This window comes from Haemaphysalis longicornis, unplaced genomic scaffold, assembly GCF_048455015.1.
Source record: "Haemaphysalis longicornis isolate Haplotype H1 unplaced genomic scaffold, Haemaphysalis longicornis Haplotype H1 scaffold_20, whole genome shotgun sequence".
In the NCBI taxonomy this organism is placed as follows: domain Eukaryota; kingdom Metazoa; phylum Arthropoda; class Arachnida; order Ixodida; family Ixodidae; genus Haemaphysalis; species Haemaphysalis longicornis.
In genome coordinates, this window is record NW_027526296.1 from 2,180,770 (window position 1) to 2,200,658 (window position 19,889).

The 19,889-nt window shown below is 47.0% G+C and overlaps 1 non-coding gene across 1 annotated transcript; it reads left to right on the forward strand.

The window, feature by feature from the left end:
- Positions 1-12,210: 12,210 nt before the first annotated feature.
- On the forward strand, positions 12,211-12,282 carry Trnar-ucu (transfer RNA arginine (anticodon UCU)). Its single transcript has one exon. It is a non-coding gene; the product is annotated as a tRNA-Arg (tRNA).
- Positions 12,283-19,889: the final 7,607 nt, after the last annotated feature.

The window sequence follows — 19,889 nt, forward strand, 5'->3', positions numbered from 1 at the left end:
CCAAGAATATGCGGGAGCTTTAAACACAATTCCAAGTAAAGAGACCTGCCTCTACATCAATGTTACAGTAAGTGCAATATGATCTATGTAGTGCGTGGTTCAGAAAAGAAAGGTGCTCCACGTCTCCTATGCAGATATTCATGGTCACATTAAGGACGAGAGCACTCAGATTTTTTAAAGGAGGGGCTTCTGCTCTGGTTAAAATGTATTCTGGTGAAATGGGAATTTTAAATGTAATCAGGTTGAAAAACGTTCAATGGCTTTTGAACGGAATTGGGAAAATTAGTCACGAGATCGCATAATAGTATTATACAGATCACAAGATCTTTATAACACTAATACTGTACTACGGTTTCGGAATTCATAATAAACTTAAACTGAAACTGAATACAAATGTCTTTTTTTCCTGGAATCAGTTGCCTTTGTGTGCAGGCTGTACCGATATTTATTCTTTCCGTATTGTTGGCAGACCTCCAAGTTTAAATGGACAGATATTTTCAAGCGGCACGTTCAACTCAAAACCATGTGCACTTCAGCGACACGAACCAATGCTTTGGTTAGGATCGGCTATAAATCCACTCAGTGTTGCTTATCTTGTGCCTTGTTGATGGCAGCATAGTGTGTTTGAGATTGACTCTGTCTCCAAATGATTATTTGCCACTTTTTTTTATCATTTGCGCAATGTGCACTTTTTGCGCCTGTTCTCGCTGTGAAGATTTTTTTGCAAGGTTGTAATTCATACCATTTATTGCAGTGAGGCCGCCAAAGCTCGCCGACCCTCTGGTGTGCACAGTGAACACCCTGTTCTGGTTCCCTAATTTGGACGGTCTCTGCACTGTGATGTTCTTCGACTCGCTGTATAAGAACGAAAAGAACACGCTCATACCACCAGACCAAATTGAGGCGAGCTCATTCAGTGGAGTAAATGCCGTTTCCTACAATTTGAAACGCACGGATGCTGGCGTCTCCTTTGCCATCGAGTAAGTAGCTGGCTAAGGCACGAACACGGTCAACCTAATAATATTGCAAAATTTGCGCTGTCAGAGGAATTAGTCAAAAACAATTTCTTTGTTCCCCTTTTCTGAGCCAAGATCTTTATTGCCTGAAATGACCATACCTTGTTATGCACAGGCTGCTCCCCTAAATGGTCTTGCCCTTTTTTTGTGTTTACTTGCACGTTCGCTGCGTACAAGGCGAATACTACAATGAACCATTTCTACGACCTTTACCTACGCATGCTCTTGGATGCGCCGCCATTACTTCTGGTGGCCCGCTCTCACCGCAACTGAAAGTTTTGATGGATGCCGTTGGCGCTCCGGGACGAACTTAGAACAGATTCTGGTTGGCGTTCGGTGGCACCTGCCAGAGGGCTAGGTCATTGCACAACGAATTGTTGGCATTGGGAAACGTGCTAAACTTTGACAACAGGGTATCAATCGAGCGACCTTTATGCATGAAGTTTAAAACACTGGAGCGCGATGTGCATGCAAAATGAGCCTTTCAGCTTTCATCAGCTTTCATCACTGCCATAAATCGCGATTAGCACTATTTGAAGAAGGCGTCACCGCCAACGATGTCGAAAGAGCCGCCAATTGTTATTTCTGAATTCCCCGATACTAGCGCTATTCTTGAAGTAGAAAACGTTCATTATAGGCGGCATTTGCTCATAGCGGTGAAAACAGCGCATGGATGGAGACGTTTTCACCGATATATCAAGTAACCATCAACCCCAACGTCAAGTTTAGGCAAGGGCTTTTGTTTACTAAAGTACACATATAAACTGAAAGTTAGGGACCGTTAATATATTTTGATGCGAAATATAACAAAATAACAGAAAATGTATTGTGGTTTGGCTCCGTCGACTTAGTAGAGGCGCGGCAAGAAATGCTTGAATGTCGGTTTGTTCAAGGTACTATGACGCATTTTTGCTGCCCAGTTAACAAACTTTGGCTAAAATTAGTAACTGACACGAGGAATTATGCTGATACAAAACGTACAGTGGTAGAGCTTTTAACATTTAGGTGAAAGATAAGATAGCGAACAGACGGGGTGAAAATGGTTACGCCCAGCGACAATGATATCTGTTATATGGTGCCGGGGGACATAATATTTGTTGGCGTCATCTGATTGAAATATAACGCTCCTTTCTACTGCTTGAAGACAGCGCAGACACAACACTCAGGTATAACTTTTGTTCGATCCCTTGCTATGTCGCGCCCGCAAAAAAATCTTTTCCGCAATACTCCGGACTCGATCATAAGCTCGTGGGTACGCACAACTGTTTGCCGCTGTAACACTTGTCCAGGCATTACAAGCCTATAATTTTCGTAGTTACCCGCCATGGTGGCGCAGTGGCTAAGGCATTGGGCTGCTGAGCTCGAGGTCGGAGGTTCGAATGCCAGCCGCGGCAGCCGCTTTTCTGATGGAGGCCAAAAGCAAAAACGCCCATGTGTACGAGGTTTCGGAGCACGTTAAAGAACCCCAGGTGGTCAAAATAAATCCGGAGCCCTCCACATACGGCGCGCCTCATTGCCTGCGGTGCGTCGGTGCATTAAACCCTAAAATCAATCAATAATCTTCTTAGTTGCTTAAGCAACTGACCCGAGTAGCAGTAGTTACGTGAATTGCTGTAAAAGCGCACCTTTCATGCATTTGATGAGTGTCCAGGCCCTGCATTGAGGAAATTAGAAGATGCTTAATGAAAAATATTTACACGCTCTCTTTGCTTTTATCCTTTTGAGAGTGTTTCAGAACATTTTATGTCCACCTTTAATTTTTTGTGCAGTGTGGCAAAGCCTGTTCTTTAAGGTGTACTGATTTTGCCGCTGGTAAAATTTTGGAATGTGATCACTGTAGCTACGAGTTCGCTCTCCTATGCTAGCCTCCTGTGCTAGTCTGATATACCGCTGGTAAAATTTTGCAGTTTTATCACCATAGCCACGAGTTTGCTCTCATATGCTAGCCGCGTATGCTAGTTTGATATGCCGCTGTTGAAATGTGCAATTTTTTTGCAATAGCTACTAGTTTGCTCTCATCTGCTAGCCTCATGGACGTTGAGTGAACTGTGCCTTCAAATTGAATTTATAATTTACGGAGCAGAAATTATTCACACACAAGTAAAGATACTAGGTAACTGACCTAATTGTCTACTAGTACCAATTGATTGCAACGCGGAGTATCAAAATTCATGACTACCAAATGTAGAGCAACATCAAATTCTTTAAAACGTGTTATAAAGGAATAGTTAACGATATGCGATATCGGGGACAGAAAAATTACTGTTTTCAACATAAGCGAATAGTTTCCGACTTGACGTGAAAATCTAAATTAACTAATAGCTGGATTGCTAAAACCTGCAGTTTATGTTGACCATGGTTGTTTAAAATTTTCGGATACAAAATCATATCTCGAAATTAAACATCTCAGTCTGCAATAGTCAATGGCGATGCACTGCCGTGAATATATTTTGGGAATAAATGTTCTATTGATTATGGCAGCAATTTAATAAGGGGATAGCTCCAGAACAATTACCACTCCTGGGAGCCTAATTGAATAACACTGTTATTCAGACCCAACAGTCGCTGTCAATATTGAACAAGGCGTTTGTAGAACGACTAATGCCAGCTTCTTGGTCTGTATGTCGTACCCTTAACTGATATGCAATAGCAGATGCGAGCATAAAAAATGGTGTAACGATTAGTAATTATGTAAAAAAATTGTATATAGTGGTGGTGGTGCGTAAATTACAGATTGTGCAACAGAATGCTGCGTCAAGGGACTGTCAATCAGTGGACGAAAACTGACGTAACTAGCCTGTTTTGATGGGTTCACATTAAAAAGCACATCACAACGGATGTAAGTTGTTCTATTTCTGGAGTGAACCAATATACATTTTCTGTGGAGAAACAAGGTGGTTTATAGATATTTTTCCTCTGTCAGTTTGATTTGTTATCAGATAAAGTTCTTAGGCCCAATGATCATGCTCACAAAGAATAGGAAGCCGAAAATGCGTCGAACGATCTGAATTAAAAGAGGGAGGGCTCAGCTGCGGCCAGCAGTATTGTATCGCGAGTGACGTGCGTCAAGCACCAACTGCGCGGCATCGGCTGACGGCGATAGCAAGCCCATCATGCCACCTCCATAATTTACGTGCAATATCTCTATTGTGACACCGTAATATAAACTCCAGGCTACAGTTTTTGTTTTGCTGGAAGTTATACCGTCTTGTATCGAAATGTCGCCCAACAGGCCTTTTGTATTTTTGCAAGAGTGTTTCTGGCTTGCATTTTTTGTACATGCTTTTTTAACTTAGATTTGAGATTTATTTTTTAATCTAACAACCTATGCAAAGTGGTGTACTTCTATTCAAAAAACACTACTCTTTTATGTACTTCTCTTCTGTGAAAAACGGGGAAACTATTTATGTTACGGCAAATGCGCGTAGACAAGCATGAACCGTGCCACCAGTGTTAGAAGCTGGAATAGTTTACAGCCCATGGTTACAGCTTTCGAAGGGGATGTCACGAATGAAACAGTGAAGTAAACGTACAGTTTCCGTAGGTCAACCAAGCACGGTGGTGTATTCCGTTTTTTCTCGTCATAACAAGTGAACACATTTGGAGTTTTGGCATGGGGCTTATTGATATCCTCCACGAATCCGCAACGCATTGCCTACATCTTCCGTGAAGAATTCGGGTGAATGCCGGCTGTCTGATTTTTAGTTCCTGCAAAAAAACCTCCACCGCAAGATGGTCCTAATGTAAGACCGATACTGGTTCTTAGTAATACCGTTGCTTAATACCTAATAAGGACACCCGGTTCATTGCTCGTATTGATAACTTGTCGTGGGCTTTGCTCACCGCAACTATGGGTTATCCTTCCCTTGCAAGTAAAGCTACTATACGAGATATGCCAAGCAACCACCATAAAATTACTACACGGGTTTATTCGCCTGTGGTCGTAATTTACAAAACTACATTTTCAACTTCCCTGTGACATCACGGCCTGTAGTCTGAAGGCTTCCCACACTGAGCACACGCACAGACGCTGACAGCGAAATTCCTGAAGTCAAGCTGCTACGTGAAATGACGTAACGAAGGCGTGTAGCCAGCAAATTAGCAAATGAAATATATATATATATATATATATATATATATATATATATATATATATATATATATATATATATTATAAGAGGGTTTTCAGGCTTTATTCTTCAGCCGCACCAGCAGCAGCGGTAGCACCGAAGCACCAAGTCGCGCTGACCAGCAAGTCGAGACGGAGAGCCAACGAGACGAGACTTCTTCTTCGTCCAAGCGATGGCGATGGGACATCCACGAGTTGGTGCCTCTTCCATGTGTGGCTTCTGTGTCACATACCCACGTATTGCGAATGACCAGTGCTGTCCACGCTCCTACATTATTTAAACGAGTATGGTGTTCCTTACAATTGCCCCCGGGAACGAAAGAGCCATCCTGGCGACTCAGGGAGATGAAACTACGACGGGGTCAATGTAAGGCTTGAGGCGCTGAACATGGACTATATCTTTGCCGCGGCAACGCTGATCGGGCGACGGAGTGAGAGGCTCAACCACATAATTTACTGGAGACGTCCGCTTGACGATGCGGTAGGGACCCTGGTAGCGCGAAAGCAGTTTACTGCTCAAGCCTGGCGACGACACTGGAACCCACAGCCAGACAAGAGACACTGGTGAGTAGGTAGGAGCGGGAGTCGTTTCGTCGTGGTGCGACTTCTGACGCTGCTGATCTTCCGTAGTTAACGATCGGGCCAACTGACGACACTCTTCGGCGTGCTTGGCAACGTCGGAGATGGGCGTGCACTCTGACTCATCGGGCCGATATTGAAGTATGGTGTCCAGTGTGCATGAAGGCTCACGGCCATACAAAAGAAAAAACGGAGAGAAGCCGGTCGTGGCCTGCGTGGCGGTGTTGTATGCGTAGGTCACGAATGGTAGTACTGCGTCCCAGTCGGAATGGTCCGCCGCGACGTACATAGCAAGCATGTCACTCAGAGTGCGGTTGAAACGTTCGGTCAGTCCATTGGTCTGAGGGTGATACGCCGTGGTGGTGCGATGGATCGTGCGGCAGGATTTAAGAAGGGCCTCTATAACTTCAGACAGAAAAACCCTTCCTCGATCACTGAGGAGTTCACGCGGCGCCCCATGCCGTAAAATGAAGTGCCGAAGTAGGAAGGAGGCTACTTCGCGTGCGGTAGCAGCAGGCAGGGTGGCAGTCTCGGCGTACCGGGTCAAGTAGTCGACAGCAACAACGACCCATCGGTTGCCATCTGCAGTGCAAGGAAGAGGTCCATAAAGGTCGATTCCTACACGGTCGAATGGTCTTGCTGGACACGGTAAGGGCTGCAAAGGCCCAGTTCCTTGGCGGGGAGGATATTTTCGGCGTTGGCATCGAACACACGAACGGACGTATTGACGAACGAAGCGGTACATGCCTCGCCAGTAGTACCGCAAGCGCAAACGCTGGTATGTTTTGGGGACACCAGCATGGGCGCAATGTGGCTCTTCGTGAAAATAGGCACACATTTCAGAGCGTAGGTGGCGGGGAATTACTAAGAGCCACTTGCGACCTTCGGGTTGATAGTTGCGACGGAAAAGCAGTCCGTCGCGAAGGGCAAAGTGCGACGCTTGCCGGCGTAGTGTCCGAGATGCAGCGTTCGTTGATGAGCCAGACAAAAAGTCCAACATGGAGGAAATCCAAGGGTCTTTCTTTTGCTCGGACGACATAGAGTGGATCTCCAATGGCGACACGTAGCAGTCGGAGCTCGAGACCCGGTCGCTGTCATGAGGCAGCGGGGAGCGCGAAAGGGCATCAGCATCATTGTGCCGCCGGCCTGAGCTATACGTGACGCGAATGTCATACTCCTGCAACCGCAAAGCCCAGCGCGCTAGCCGCCCAGAAGGATCTTTGAGCGAGGACAACCAACAAAGCGCGTGGTGATCTGTGACAACATGGACAGGGCGCCCGTAGACGTGCGGAACTTCGCAAGCGCCCAAATAACGGCCAGGCATTCTCTCTCGGTCACAGAATAATTTGTCTCGGCCTTTGTTAGCGTGCGACTTGCATAAGCAATGACATACTCGTCATATCCTGCCTTGCGCTGAGCGAGAACTGCCCCCAAACCAACTCCGCTCGCGTCCGTGTGAATTTCGATAGGGGCCTCTGGATCGAAATGGCGCAGGATTGGCGGAGATGTGAGGAGATGGCGCAGTTTAGTAAATGCGTCGTTGCAGGCCGTGGACCACTCACAGATGCCGCGTTCTTTGCTGAGGAGCTTTGTCAAAGGCGCGATGAGAGATGCAAAGTTGCGAACGAATCGGCGAAAGTATGAACACAGCCCAATGAAGCTGCGGAGGGCCTTCACAGTTATCGGCTTGGGAAATTCCGCCACAGCACGTAACTTGGCAGGATCGGGCAGGACACCAGCTTTAGAGACAACGTGGCCAAGGATAGTAAGCTCTCGGGCAGCAAAACGGCACTTCTTCAGGTTGAGCTGAAGGCCTGCGGTCGTCAAGCACGTCAAAATCTGCTCAAGTCGAATCAGGTGCGTAGAAAAATCGGGAGAGAATATCACAATATCATCGAGGTAACAAAGGCACGTCTGCCATTTTAGTCCACGGAGAATATTATCCATCATCCGCTTCAAGGTTGCAGGCGCATTGCAGAGGCCAAACGGCATAACGTTAAACTCGTACAGGCCGTCAGGAGTAATAAAGGCCGTTTTTGCACGATCAGCCTCTGTCATGGGAACCTGCCAATAACCCGAGCGTAAATCAATGGAGGAAAAGAACTCTGCGCCTTGTAGACAATCAAGGGCGTCATCAATTCGCGGCAACGGATATACGTCTTTGCAAGTTATCTTGTTGAGCCGGCGGTAATCTACGCAAAACCGAATAGAGCCGTCCTTCTTCTTGACAAGTACTACCGGCGATGCCCATGGACTGGTGGAGGGTCGAATCACACCGCGTTGGAGCATGTCCTCGACTTGTTCATCGATTACGCGGCGTTCAGTGGGGGAGACACGGTAGGGACGTTGCCGTAAGGGTGCGTGACCACCGGTATCGATGGTGTGTGCGACTGTGGTGGTACGTCCCAGACCAGTCTGGACAGAATCAAAAGACGTCCGAAATCGGTTCAGCAGTGCGAGAAGCTGGTCTCGTTGGGACGGTGAAAGGTCGGCATCAATGGCGCGAAGGAAGACGTCTGCAGATGGGGAGGATTTTGCTCCTGAAGGAGCACACAGTCCACTGATTTCAAGCGGGGTTGAATCGTCGGGCACAGCCACAGCGACAACAGAATGAACGGTCTCGACATGGCCGACGCACTCTCCGCGTTGCAAGGTGCACGGACACGACCCGTAGTTGGAAAGGAGAAGTGTAGTTTGGCAGTTACGAATGGGAAGCAGGGAGAAAGGAAGCCGAAGACAACGTCGCTGGTGAAACAGGTCAGAAGGCGTAAAGAGTACTGTCGCATTGGACAGAAGTGGGCAGGATAAAGAAGCTAGCACGGCGGAATGAGGAGGAATGCTAACTTCTTCCGTGAGGACCAGTTTGATGGCAGAAGGAGCGGGCGGTTCAGCGGTGGTTTGATCCATGAACGGGAAGAGCTCTACTTCGGCACGGCCACAGTCGATGACAGCTCTATGTTCAGAAAGGAAGTCCCACCCCAGTATGACATCGTGGGAACAGGAAGGCAGGACAACGAACTGAACAGCATACATGACGTCCTGAATAACGACACGGGCAGTGCACATGCCAGTTGGATCAATGGGATGAGCCGTAGCAGTCCGTAATGAGAATCCAAGATGCGGCGTCCTAACCTTCTTCAAGCGGCGGCAAAGTTTGGCGTCCATGACAGAAACGGCGGCTCCAGTATCGACAAGGGCTAAGACTTCAGCGCCATCTATGGTAATACGAATGACGTTTGCGGGAGAGGGAGGAGGCCTTGGGCAGATCGACGACGGCGCAGTTCTTGCGTCCGGAACTGCGGCGCCTAGTTTTCCGCTTCCGTTGGAACAGGACGACGACGCATGGGAGATAGTGAGCGGCGTCGCGGAGATGAAGACGGACGGCTTCCGAAGTCACGACTATCGGGCGGCATAGACGTCATCGGCGAATACGCGGTGGCTTCCTGCATGAGTGGGGAATGGGCGTAGGAAGAAGCTGCGGCAGGGTTGCGTCCTGTCACCGTGGCGCGGCGGCAATAGCGTGCCACGTGTCCAGGAGCCCTACAGGCAAAGCAAATTGGGCGATTGTCCAGCGTCCTCCAAGGGTTGGTGAGCGAGGGACCAGACAACACCGGCGGACGTAAAGGCCGGGTGGTGGGGAAAACGACGGGGCTCCGAGGCATGTACCTGGCAGCGACTTCAGCGTAAGGTCGTTGAGGGATAGAGTCGGCAAAGTGTATTGGAGCGGCCATCGTCACAGGGTGCATAGAGTCTGCATAAGGCAGGGTTGAAGTCGCTGGAGCTTGGGGTATGGTGGCGGCATAGGGCACAGGGGCAACAACGGGGCTTGACGGCAGTGCAGCTGGGAGGGAGTCAGCGACTTGCTGCTGGATAACGGTCCTGAGTTCAGGGCTGAGAGAAGATTTTTGCTCGGGCACATAGTTAATGATGGACAACTGCCGAGCCACTTCCTCTCGCACAAACTGCTGGATCCGTTGCAACAAGGTACCGTCGCCGTCATCAGCGGCCAAGCTGGAGACAAACTGATTTTCTGCGAGGGGTCGCCGAGTGAGAGCCCTTTGCTTCCGCAACTCGTCGTAACTCTGACAAATAGTAACGACCTCGGCCACAGTTTGGGGGTTTTTCGCCAACAGCATATGGAAGGCATCGTCGTCTATGCCTTTCAGAATGTGTTTTATCCTTTCTGGTTCGGGCATGGCACTGTCAATCTTACGGCACAGGGCGACAACATCCTCAATGTAAGAAGTGAAGTTTTCACCCCTTTTCTGTTCCCGCTCACGCAAACGCTGCTCTGAGAGGAGTTTTCGAGCAGCGGGGCGACCGAATGATTTTATGAAGTCGTCTTTAAACTCAGGCCACGTGTTAAGACGTGCCGCGTTGTTCCAGAACCATTGCTCTGCGAGCCCAGTCAAGGAAAATTCGACATTATTCAGCTTGAGGCGGTCGTCCCAGTGGTTATGGGTACTCACTCTTTCAAAAGTAGCAAGCCAGTCCTCTGCGTCTTTCTCGTCGGTGCCGTTGAATGAGGGAGGGTCCCGCTCACGAATTGCACCCGCGCAGACGATGGGTGTTGGGGCAGGCCGGGGGTCATCGTTGCGAGACATGCTGGGAGGGTCGAGTGTGCGGTTGCGGAGCTCCAGCGTAAGAGAACGAAGATCGTTGCACCTCCACCAAAACTATAAGAGGGTTTTCAGGCTTTATTCTTCAGCCGCACCAGCAGCAGCGGTAGCACCGAAGCACCAAGTCGCGCTGACCAGCAAGTCGAGACGGAGAGCCAACGAGACGAGACTTCTTCTTCGTCCAAGCGATGGCGATCATCCACGAGTTGGTGCCTCTTCCATGTGTGGCTTCTGTGTCACATACCCACGTATTGCGAATGACCAGTGCTGTCCACGCTCCTACATTATTTAAACGAGTATGGTGTTCCTCACAATATATATATATATATATATATATATATATATAGAAATAAGGGTTGGCAGTCGAGAAAACCTCGGAAAGCAAAGGGGAGGATGTGGTAGATCATTGAAACAGATTAAGAATTTGGAAAGAAAGAAAGAAAGTGAAGAAAAAATGCCCGCCAGGTGGGATCCGAACCCACGACCTCCAGAATACCGGTCTTCTTCACTTTCTTTCTTTCTTTCCAAATTCGTAATCTGTTTCAATGATCTACCACATCCTCCCCTTTGCTTTCCGAGGTTTTCTCGACTGCCAACCCTTATTTCTGTGTTATTTTCAACGAGCCCCTCATTTCCTATTCTGATTCGCTACATATATATATATATACATATATATACATATATATATAGGTCAAGCAAAACAAACGGGTAGAACGCCCCCCCCCCCTTCCCCGCCCGTTCGGCAACCACCACCAGTCTAATCAGTGACCTGAATTATGACCGCCGCACCACTGACAGACAAACGGCCGAAGAATGCGCCGCAAATGAAACCAAATCCCAGTGTGACTTGTTCCACGGCTCGCTGGCCGCGTAGCAAAGCTTTGATGCCCCACTCGGTTTCGTCGAAGCGGCGCCAAGACGAGAGCTGCTGTAGGTTTAACCAGTAGTAAAACAAAACCGAAAATGGGACAGGAAATTCCGAGTATGGCGCGGGGACCATGCGTCGACTGGGCGGGCCGTGCATGCATGCGGCTTGCAGTTTGACCGAATCGAAGATCCATGCCTGTGCCGCCATCTTATGTCCGTCTCCCTTCATCCCCCCCTTTTTCTTGCCCCTTTTCCCTCCCCGCTGACTACTTTTACGCCATTTGCGGAGCGCGCAGGACTCACTCTTGTTTTTGGTCTTGTGTTTGCTTGTGTGCCTCTTGTTACGTGTTTTCGTGCTGCCTTTTCGTCCGTGTTCTTTCCCCTTCACTCACCTTCCACCTTTCTAGCCAATCGGAATGCCTCACTTGCTCAAACTGTTTGAAACACCCCTCACCCGCGACCTCTCCTGCATGGATGAGGGAAGTAACCCTCCCTCACCAAAGTTTTTGTATAAAGACGCAATGTGAGAAATTAAAATACAGCCCTGAAGAAGGAGTTTCTAACTCCGCAAGTGTTGGCAACAAAAGCGGGACCCGTGTCAGTCGACTTCTTTCACTATACATATATATATATATATATATATATATATATATATATATAACAAATAGTCCAACCATTCCCCTAAGCCTTCTTTGGTGTTGTAGACTGCCGGCATTTCTTTCTGTATTTCCTAGCGAGCCCCTCATTTCTAAACCCTATTATCGTGCGAAAGCTTAGCGAGGGCCTCGGTTCTGGCAGCCTTGATGCCAAGGTAGCATAAGAGGGTTTCGCGCCAGTTGCCCGCTTATGACAGGCTGTAGACGTTCGCGTCACGCCCCGGGGGTTGAAAAGAAGGTCCCCTTCTCCCCGTGTAGTCTGAGTGTCGCTGGCTACCCCCCTCAAGCGTCAGATACAGTTGTAGTAAATATAAATAACCCAGAAAGCGAAGGAGAACACAGTCGCCCAGATAGCCGAGTTGGTAAGGCATTCGAGATCTAATCGAAAGGCGTGGGTTCGGTCCCCACTCTGGGCGCGTGTTTTTCTTTCTTTCTTTATCACGTAATTAATAAAATAATAATAATAATAATAATAATAATGTAACGTCAGTAACGGTAACAAATAGTCCAACCATTCCCCTATGCCTTCTTTGGCGTTGTAGACTGCCGGCATTTCTTTCTGTATTTCCTAACGAGCCCCTCATTTCTAAACCCTATTATCGTGCGAAAGCTTAGCGAGGGCCTCGGTTCTGGCAGCCTTGATGCCAAGGTAGCATAAGAGGGTGTCGCGCCAGTTGCCCGCTTAAGACAGGCTGTAGACGTTCGCGTCACGCCCCGGGGGTTGAAAAGAAGGTCCCCTTCTCCCCGTGTAGTCTGAGTGGCGCTGGCTACCCCCCTCAAGCGTCAGATACAGTTGTAGTAAATATAAATAACCCAGAAAGCGAAGGAGAACACAGTCGCCCAGATAGCCGAGTTGGTAAGGCATTCGAGATCTAATCGAAAGGCGTGGGTTCGGTCCCAAATCTGGGCGTGTGTTTTTCTTTCTTTCTTTATCACGTAATTAATAAAATAATAATAGCAATAATAATAATAATAATAATGTAACGTCACTAACGGTAACAAATAGTCCAACAATTCCCCTATGCCTTCTTTGGCGTTGTAGACTGCCGGCATTTCTTTCTATATATATATATATATATATATATATATATATATTTATATGTGTGTGTGTGTGTGTGTATGTGTAGCCCCGCCGGTAGCGTACTGGTTATCGCACCAGACCGGTATTCTGGAGGTCGTGGGTTCGGATCCCACCCGGCGGCCATTTTTTCACCACCTTCTTTCTGACTCAAAAAATTCATCTGGTTCTATGACCTACCACAACTTCCCCTTTGCTTTCCGAGGTTGTCTTGACTGCCAACCCTCAGTTTGTCTATATATATATATATATATATATATATAGACAAACTGTCTACCCTCTCGTGTATATATATATATATATATATATATATATACACACGAGAGGGTAGACACACGTATGAAAACGATGATCGAACTAACGTTTCGACCGGGGTCCAGTATCGTCAGAGAAGACCGGACCCCGGTCGAAACGTTAGTTCGATCATCGTTTTCATACGTGTGTCTACCCTCTCGTGTATTTTTGAAACCGAATCCCGGAACTTATTCATCGATATATATATATATATATATATATATATATATACATATATATATATATATATATATATATATATTTATATATATATATATAATACACAATATTTGTGATTGCCCTATTGGAAAGCCCACATAATACTATTTCTGTAAGTATCGTTTCGTTTCATGTACAGCTTTGCAGCTCAGCGAACAGTTCAAAAGCGCACTAGGTCCTTTTTTGTTAATAATAAATGACACTAAATATCACAGAGTAAAACGGAAACTGAGAAAGCAATATTAATTACATGATGGTTTAGAGTGGTGATGATTATACATGTTTTGGTTCCATTAGAATGATTCAACCACGCGTTTAAAATGCTTTGTTCTAGCTCTCAGCGCATTAAGGGCGACTACTTGATAAAAGATTTTTACACCAACCTGGAGGTACTTTGGAACCACAACGTTACACATTACGGCATTCTCAACGCCAACCTCGACTATACCTCAACATCAGCCATAGAAATGGCGCTCGCAATACTAAAGGTGAGTACTTGTGTCGTGCTCAATGTGCAGGTGCATTATAGCAATAAGCTGTTTAAAGCCCATTGTGACGTCTACCCGGTCATATGCTTGCTAGCGCATGCCAGAGGTGACCTCACCTTTTAAATAGATAGGGTCTCTGTCAGAGCGACGAGCAACATGTTCCCAGAAAACACACGCAGGCAGACAGTCCTTTTGACGTTACGTGTGGTCTGACTTTAAAATGAAGCGAAAAAATCAGCACGTTCCTTAATCGGCATCTCGTTACCAATAATGAAGCATATGTTACTTGTTCCGCGAGTTTTTAAGTGTGTGGAATATGTTAAAGGATGCCAACTTTTGCATATTGCATTAGCCAGACGTCGTCTCGTTCACGAATTTCAACCGCAGCTTGGTTGCACGGTATTCGGTAATGAAAGATCGCAGGCTTCGACCTGTAGTATACGTTGAACCAGTCGGCTCCTCCCGTAGTTGCTCGACCAAGCTCGTAACGTCTGCACATACACCCCGTTATCCTTTGCACAATTGTTCGTCAGTTCGTTCTTTCCAGACGTTCGAGCCGTGGCCGATACGCCGGCCATACCCGGCGCACCCTCGGTTCCGCTGTTCTTAAATAAAGGGTCGCACACGCTGGCTGCACGCTTCATGTGGTACGACGCACAAGTCCTTATGACCCTAAAGTCTCTCGCCTGGTGCCCTCGGGACGTGCACCTATAACATCTTCGCTCTTTCGCTCGCGAGATGCTCCTTCCTAACGGCCAGAGAGATATTGGCGGTGCATGAATGTGTGCCCTAATTCTGGGAATAGAAAAGAAGCACTATTATTGAAGTGCAATGCCGAAGCTTTTGAGGAGATAACCGTGCTGCTTCTGTGGTCCGCCGCCAGAGAATTCTCGTTAGGGCAACCTGCACCACTGCTCGTGATTCCGTAGTTCATTCTTTACACAGGTGATCAGTTCGTTCAGTACCTAGTCCGATTCAGCTGGCGCTGTCGATGGACTGATCATGGAGGCACGTCGTCAGCTTCTTAGGAGTTAAGCTCTTCATGCCGTTTCTCGTTAGTGATGCTCAACACGGTGTTGCGTTGGAGCGCGGGGTGCAATTTATCCATGAACATGACAGAGAATCTACATGTTGAAATGTTCAAGGAGTTAGAGCAGAGGATGTTTAACTGTGTCGCATCGTAGAACGTCCTGAGCCTCGTATGGCAGTAATCAATTTTAGAAGCGGCATATTCCTCAGCTCGGATAGATGATTCTGCTGGATCCTTTTCTTATTCCTGTACCACTGCTTGAGATTTGCTATAGCATCCGCATAACATTACTCCGTGATCTGTAACACTGCGATTGCTGTGGCACCTCCGGCGTGATGTAACGTTGCAGATAATAAATCTTCGACGTGGGCGTAAGGGCGCTGTTTTGATAATGGTCTGCTCACACAGCTCCCAAAAGCCCGTCTAATACTGGACCTCCCCTTGAGAAACAGGTAAATCGAGCTATGGAAGCCGATTTCTCTAGTACGGGGCCACACATTCCTGTCTTAACGTAACCACCACATTGACGAACGGCTCTCGATGGGCATTTTGATAAGCTCGTTCAAGAAGGTCGATCTTGTGCCGAATTTATGCCAACGTGTTGAGGGTATGATCATCGTTTTCCTTGGCTGCTTGAAACTCGATATCGAGTTCATCGCCGGAAGAAAGTCCTCGAGCTTCTCTCTGATCTTTGAAAGCTCGGCTTGGGTTGGCCACGAGGTGATCTTACAATCCAGTGAGCTCGGTGATGTCTTCACATCCGGTGTCGAGCAATGAGAGAGCTTCATCTGTAAGCCTCGTGCTATTGGCTCTGCGATGAGACGTGTTCTTCAGGTGCTCCATTGCGTGACAGGCTGCAGCTGATCGTCTACACGCCCGTCACGTTCCAGGACCACCCAGTTAAACGATTCTTCCGAGCTCCAGCTCCAAGTGGCGGAGTAGATGAGATACAGGCCCTTTACATTTTGCAGAGAAGCCAGTCGTTACCGCATGGGTTTTCTGCACCAAAATATTAAACAGGTCTGCAAAAAGAAACGATACAGGCGGCCACTGTTCGAAGCTGCTGCTAGTACTTCTCCTTTATTTATTTCTCTATCTTTTCTTGTTCTACATACTTAATAAATAGGATGATCATTAACATATGCAGACCACCTGTGATGATGTGCCGTAAACATGAACTCGTATATGTAATTATGATTACCTAAACGATATTCAACGTTTGCTACAGGCGCACTACTTGCATATGTAAGCTTCCGCTGAAAACCTAGGTCATTATGTCCAAAAGGGTCATGACTTGGACCTGTTGGTGAAGCATAATGGGAACTGAAAGCGCAAGTGAGACAGACAAAGAATGGAGACAACAGGACGAGCGCTAGTCCTATGTCTCCTTTTTTTGTCTGTGTCTCATTTGCGCTTTCAGTTCCCATTAGGTAATATGGTTTTTAACTGCCGCGTACACTGTGATGAAATATTCTATCCCGGTCCTGTTTTTTTATTTGATGTCGGAAGTTTTATTATTGTGTCACTGTTCGTCATCATCACCAGTGTGGTTGGGTCAAGTTCAGGACGAAGGCATCTCCCAAAGATCTCCAGCCACGCCAGACGAGTGCTGGCTGAGTCCACATTTCCCACCAAACTGTCGTAGCCCATTCCTCCATCGAGTCATTGTCCAGCCCCTATTGCGTTTACAGCCTATTTGCAGCCACTCCATTAAAGGCTGCTCCATCTGTTGTCCCTGATGTCCATGACATGACCCACACTTTTTCATTCGCTGAATTTCATTGTAAAAATATTTTCTTGTGCTTCTGGAGTGTAGTAAGGAAAGATTTGATACGTGTGTATCTCAAACACTTAATCTGTTTAAGGTAAGCTTAGCCCATCTGGATATTACTCATGAAGTTCCGGAAAATGGATCAATACGGTTTTTGGATTTCACCCTGGGGGTAGATGCGAAACACGTGTGTAGGCAGTACAAGCCTCACGCCAACAAGCCGCTTCTCCCGTATCATTACGGACATTATAAGCTGGTAAAAATGGGAATATTTAGGCTGTGTGTCTCGGAAGCCCTAAGCAAGTCGTGGTCCCATGCTGTGAAAACCCCTTCGACGAACAAGCCAGTCGGATACCAGCGGCTGGCTACCCACTCCACCTGGTCGTATCGGTGACAGAAGCTATTCTGAGGAACCTGAAATCTTGTCATCGTAAGGATGCACATGAGGAGCCTGCTCACGAGAGTACGAGGAAAAAGTTACCATTCTCCCGTACATTCACGGCTTGTCTCACGGTTTAAAAATGATTGCCAACCGTGTACACTTGAAGGTAGCGCTTGGCGCTACGACAAGCTCGTGAAATTTGCCAAAGACATTATAAACACCGGTGCGAGCAACCTTGGGTGCCACGGAAAGTATCGTATAGAGCATGTCCCAAGTGTAGAGTGTGTGGTTTATGACATTCCCCTGAGGGAATGTGGGAAGTTTAGGTCGGCCAAACTGGCAGATGCTTTAATGACCAATTGAGAGAGCACAACAACGTCGAAAACAAACGATGTATTCTTAGCCTTGCATTGCAAATCATGCCGTCGGAAATCTCATTTTGGCATGTGCGAGATGATAGGAAGAAGCGGTAATCAAACTACGCCAGAAATGACAACAATTGAAGCACAGGAAATTGAAAGGCATGGCTGTAAATGTGTTAGCCGGACGTCCATCGCGTTGTCCAAAAAAAAGATAGATTTCCTTTCGAACACGGGCTGTGCTTCGGGCATCACTTAATTTGGTGTCGGTATAGATTGTGCCAAGTGCGTGAACTCTTTGTGATATGGTGGTGTGATACTAAGATTACACGTCTATTTTATGTTCTAGTTTTTTTTGTTTTTTTAATGTTTTATTGGTGTTAACATGAAAAGTGCGTATAAAAAGTGTGCAAGGTTTCTCGTATTAGATTTAGTTGGAAGTCAACGCTCGTCCCGCCGTCTTTCTGTGTCCGTGTTTCGATTCGCACTGTAGCTATTTTTCAAAATGAGTTACCAACTGTCCGAATAGTACTTTCTTACGCTGAATTTTAACTAGAATATCGTCCACACCAGTTTGTTCTCTAATCCACGGAGCTGTTTTCTTATCCCTAAGTGTAACCCGTAGCAATTGTATTTCCATAGCTCGTTTGGCCGATCCAAATTTCGATGTCGTGGTTACTTTCCTGAAAATATAGACAAAGGTTCAGTGCCGATATGAAGCATTCATACCCAAAAAGTATCGCTGTATTTAACCATATTCGGACAAATGTATGATGACAAGCGTTCAAAGACGCAAAATTACAGCATACAGGGTCATATTTTCACCCAGTGTTGCAAATGTATAATATTTTAAAGATATGAGCACACCTAAGAACTTTTTATGTAGAGATAGAGGAAGCGTTAGGGTCCAATTCCAGAACGCGCACGTTTCGCTTTTATTATTGTCATCATCGTCTATTTTTTGTGTCTTTTTCTTTCGGCTTCTATGACTCAACATAGACCCCCGTCCGCATCGACGAGAAAAAGTGACATTCAGCGGTGACTTACATTGCTGCTCGCCTAATGTTGCTGGGTAACTAGCATGTTCTTATCACGTGACGTCCCGTGGCAGGTCTCAACATGAGCGTTTTATCCAGCAGCCGTGCACAGGCCCTTGAACGCCGCTAAACGCTCCAAGCTTGCTCGTGCGTGAACAAATAAACGGGTGACCACTGGTGATGCGCGCGTGCCTGGGTGAAGGCGCCGGCAGAAGTGTGCCCCGGATCTCTTCAATATGAAAGCAACACATGCCCTTTGAGCAGAGGGCGATATTTTGTATGCCCTTTGTTGGCCATGTTTTGTGTGTCGTGTGCGCCGGATTTCCGACCGACATAATTAACAAAATTTTTTGCAATAAAATTCTGTACCAATAGAAGTCCGAATTGGTAGGTATGATGAGAAAAACAGAAATCGCTGCGTTCTTTACGCATCAACACCGACCTTTCAATCTAAAATAGGTTGGCAAGTTCGCAGACGCTGTAAAGGTTGTATACTGACATCACCAACAATACATACGAGCGGTAGTATTATTTTATTTATTTATTTATTTTCAATACTGCCAGTCTCGGGCGAGACCATAGCAGGTGGGCATTCATACAATTTCAGCAGGAACAACAGCGATGGGCCTAACATTGGCCAACAAGCCAAAACAACAATAAACTGTACAATAAAAGGGTATCACACACTTTCACTTCACGTGCAGAACCGCTGAGTTGTGCAGCATCGTCAATGTGGAGGTTACCCTCAGGGAGCCCTTGCGGGGTGTTACATAAGGGGAAGGTAAAAACAATGGTATACACGCAACAATGATGTAGACACAAGAATACAGACAACAATACGGACGTACAGACATGTAAACAATGTAAAGACATAGGCATACAAAGTCTTTGCACACTGTAGACCACCGAAGTTTAGTTACGAAAAGCATCAAATTCCCTCCACCCCGACATCCAGTTCACGCTTCAAAGCGAACGCGATGGCTCCCTTCCCCCCCCTTCCCCCCCCTTTCCCCCCCCCTCATTCTTATTTGATGTCCAAGTGACGACTAGACCGAAAGGCCTTAGGTGTGTCCTCCCTATTCCCAGAGCGGCGACTGTGTGTTTCCCGTATTATGCCCGGAAAGTGATCAGAATCGGGTAATTTCGGACCCAACAACAAGAAAGAAGAAAAAGAGAACCACTCTAAAGGTTTATCTTTTCCGTGTCCGCCGCCGTAAGCAAGAGAGGGCGGCTAACTGCGAGAGGGCATCGACCGTCGGAGCCCTGGAACGCCGAAGCCGGTGCCCGGTGTGCCATGAGCAAGCGAGGCGCCAGACGGCTTATTCAGAAAAGAGGGGTGCAAATCGTCCATAACCATCAACGGCG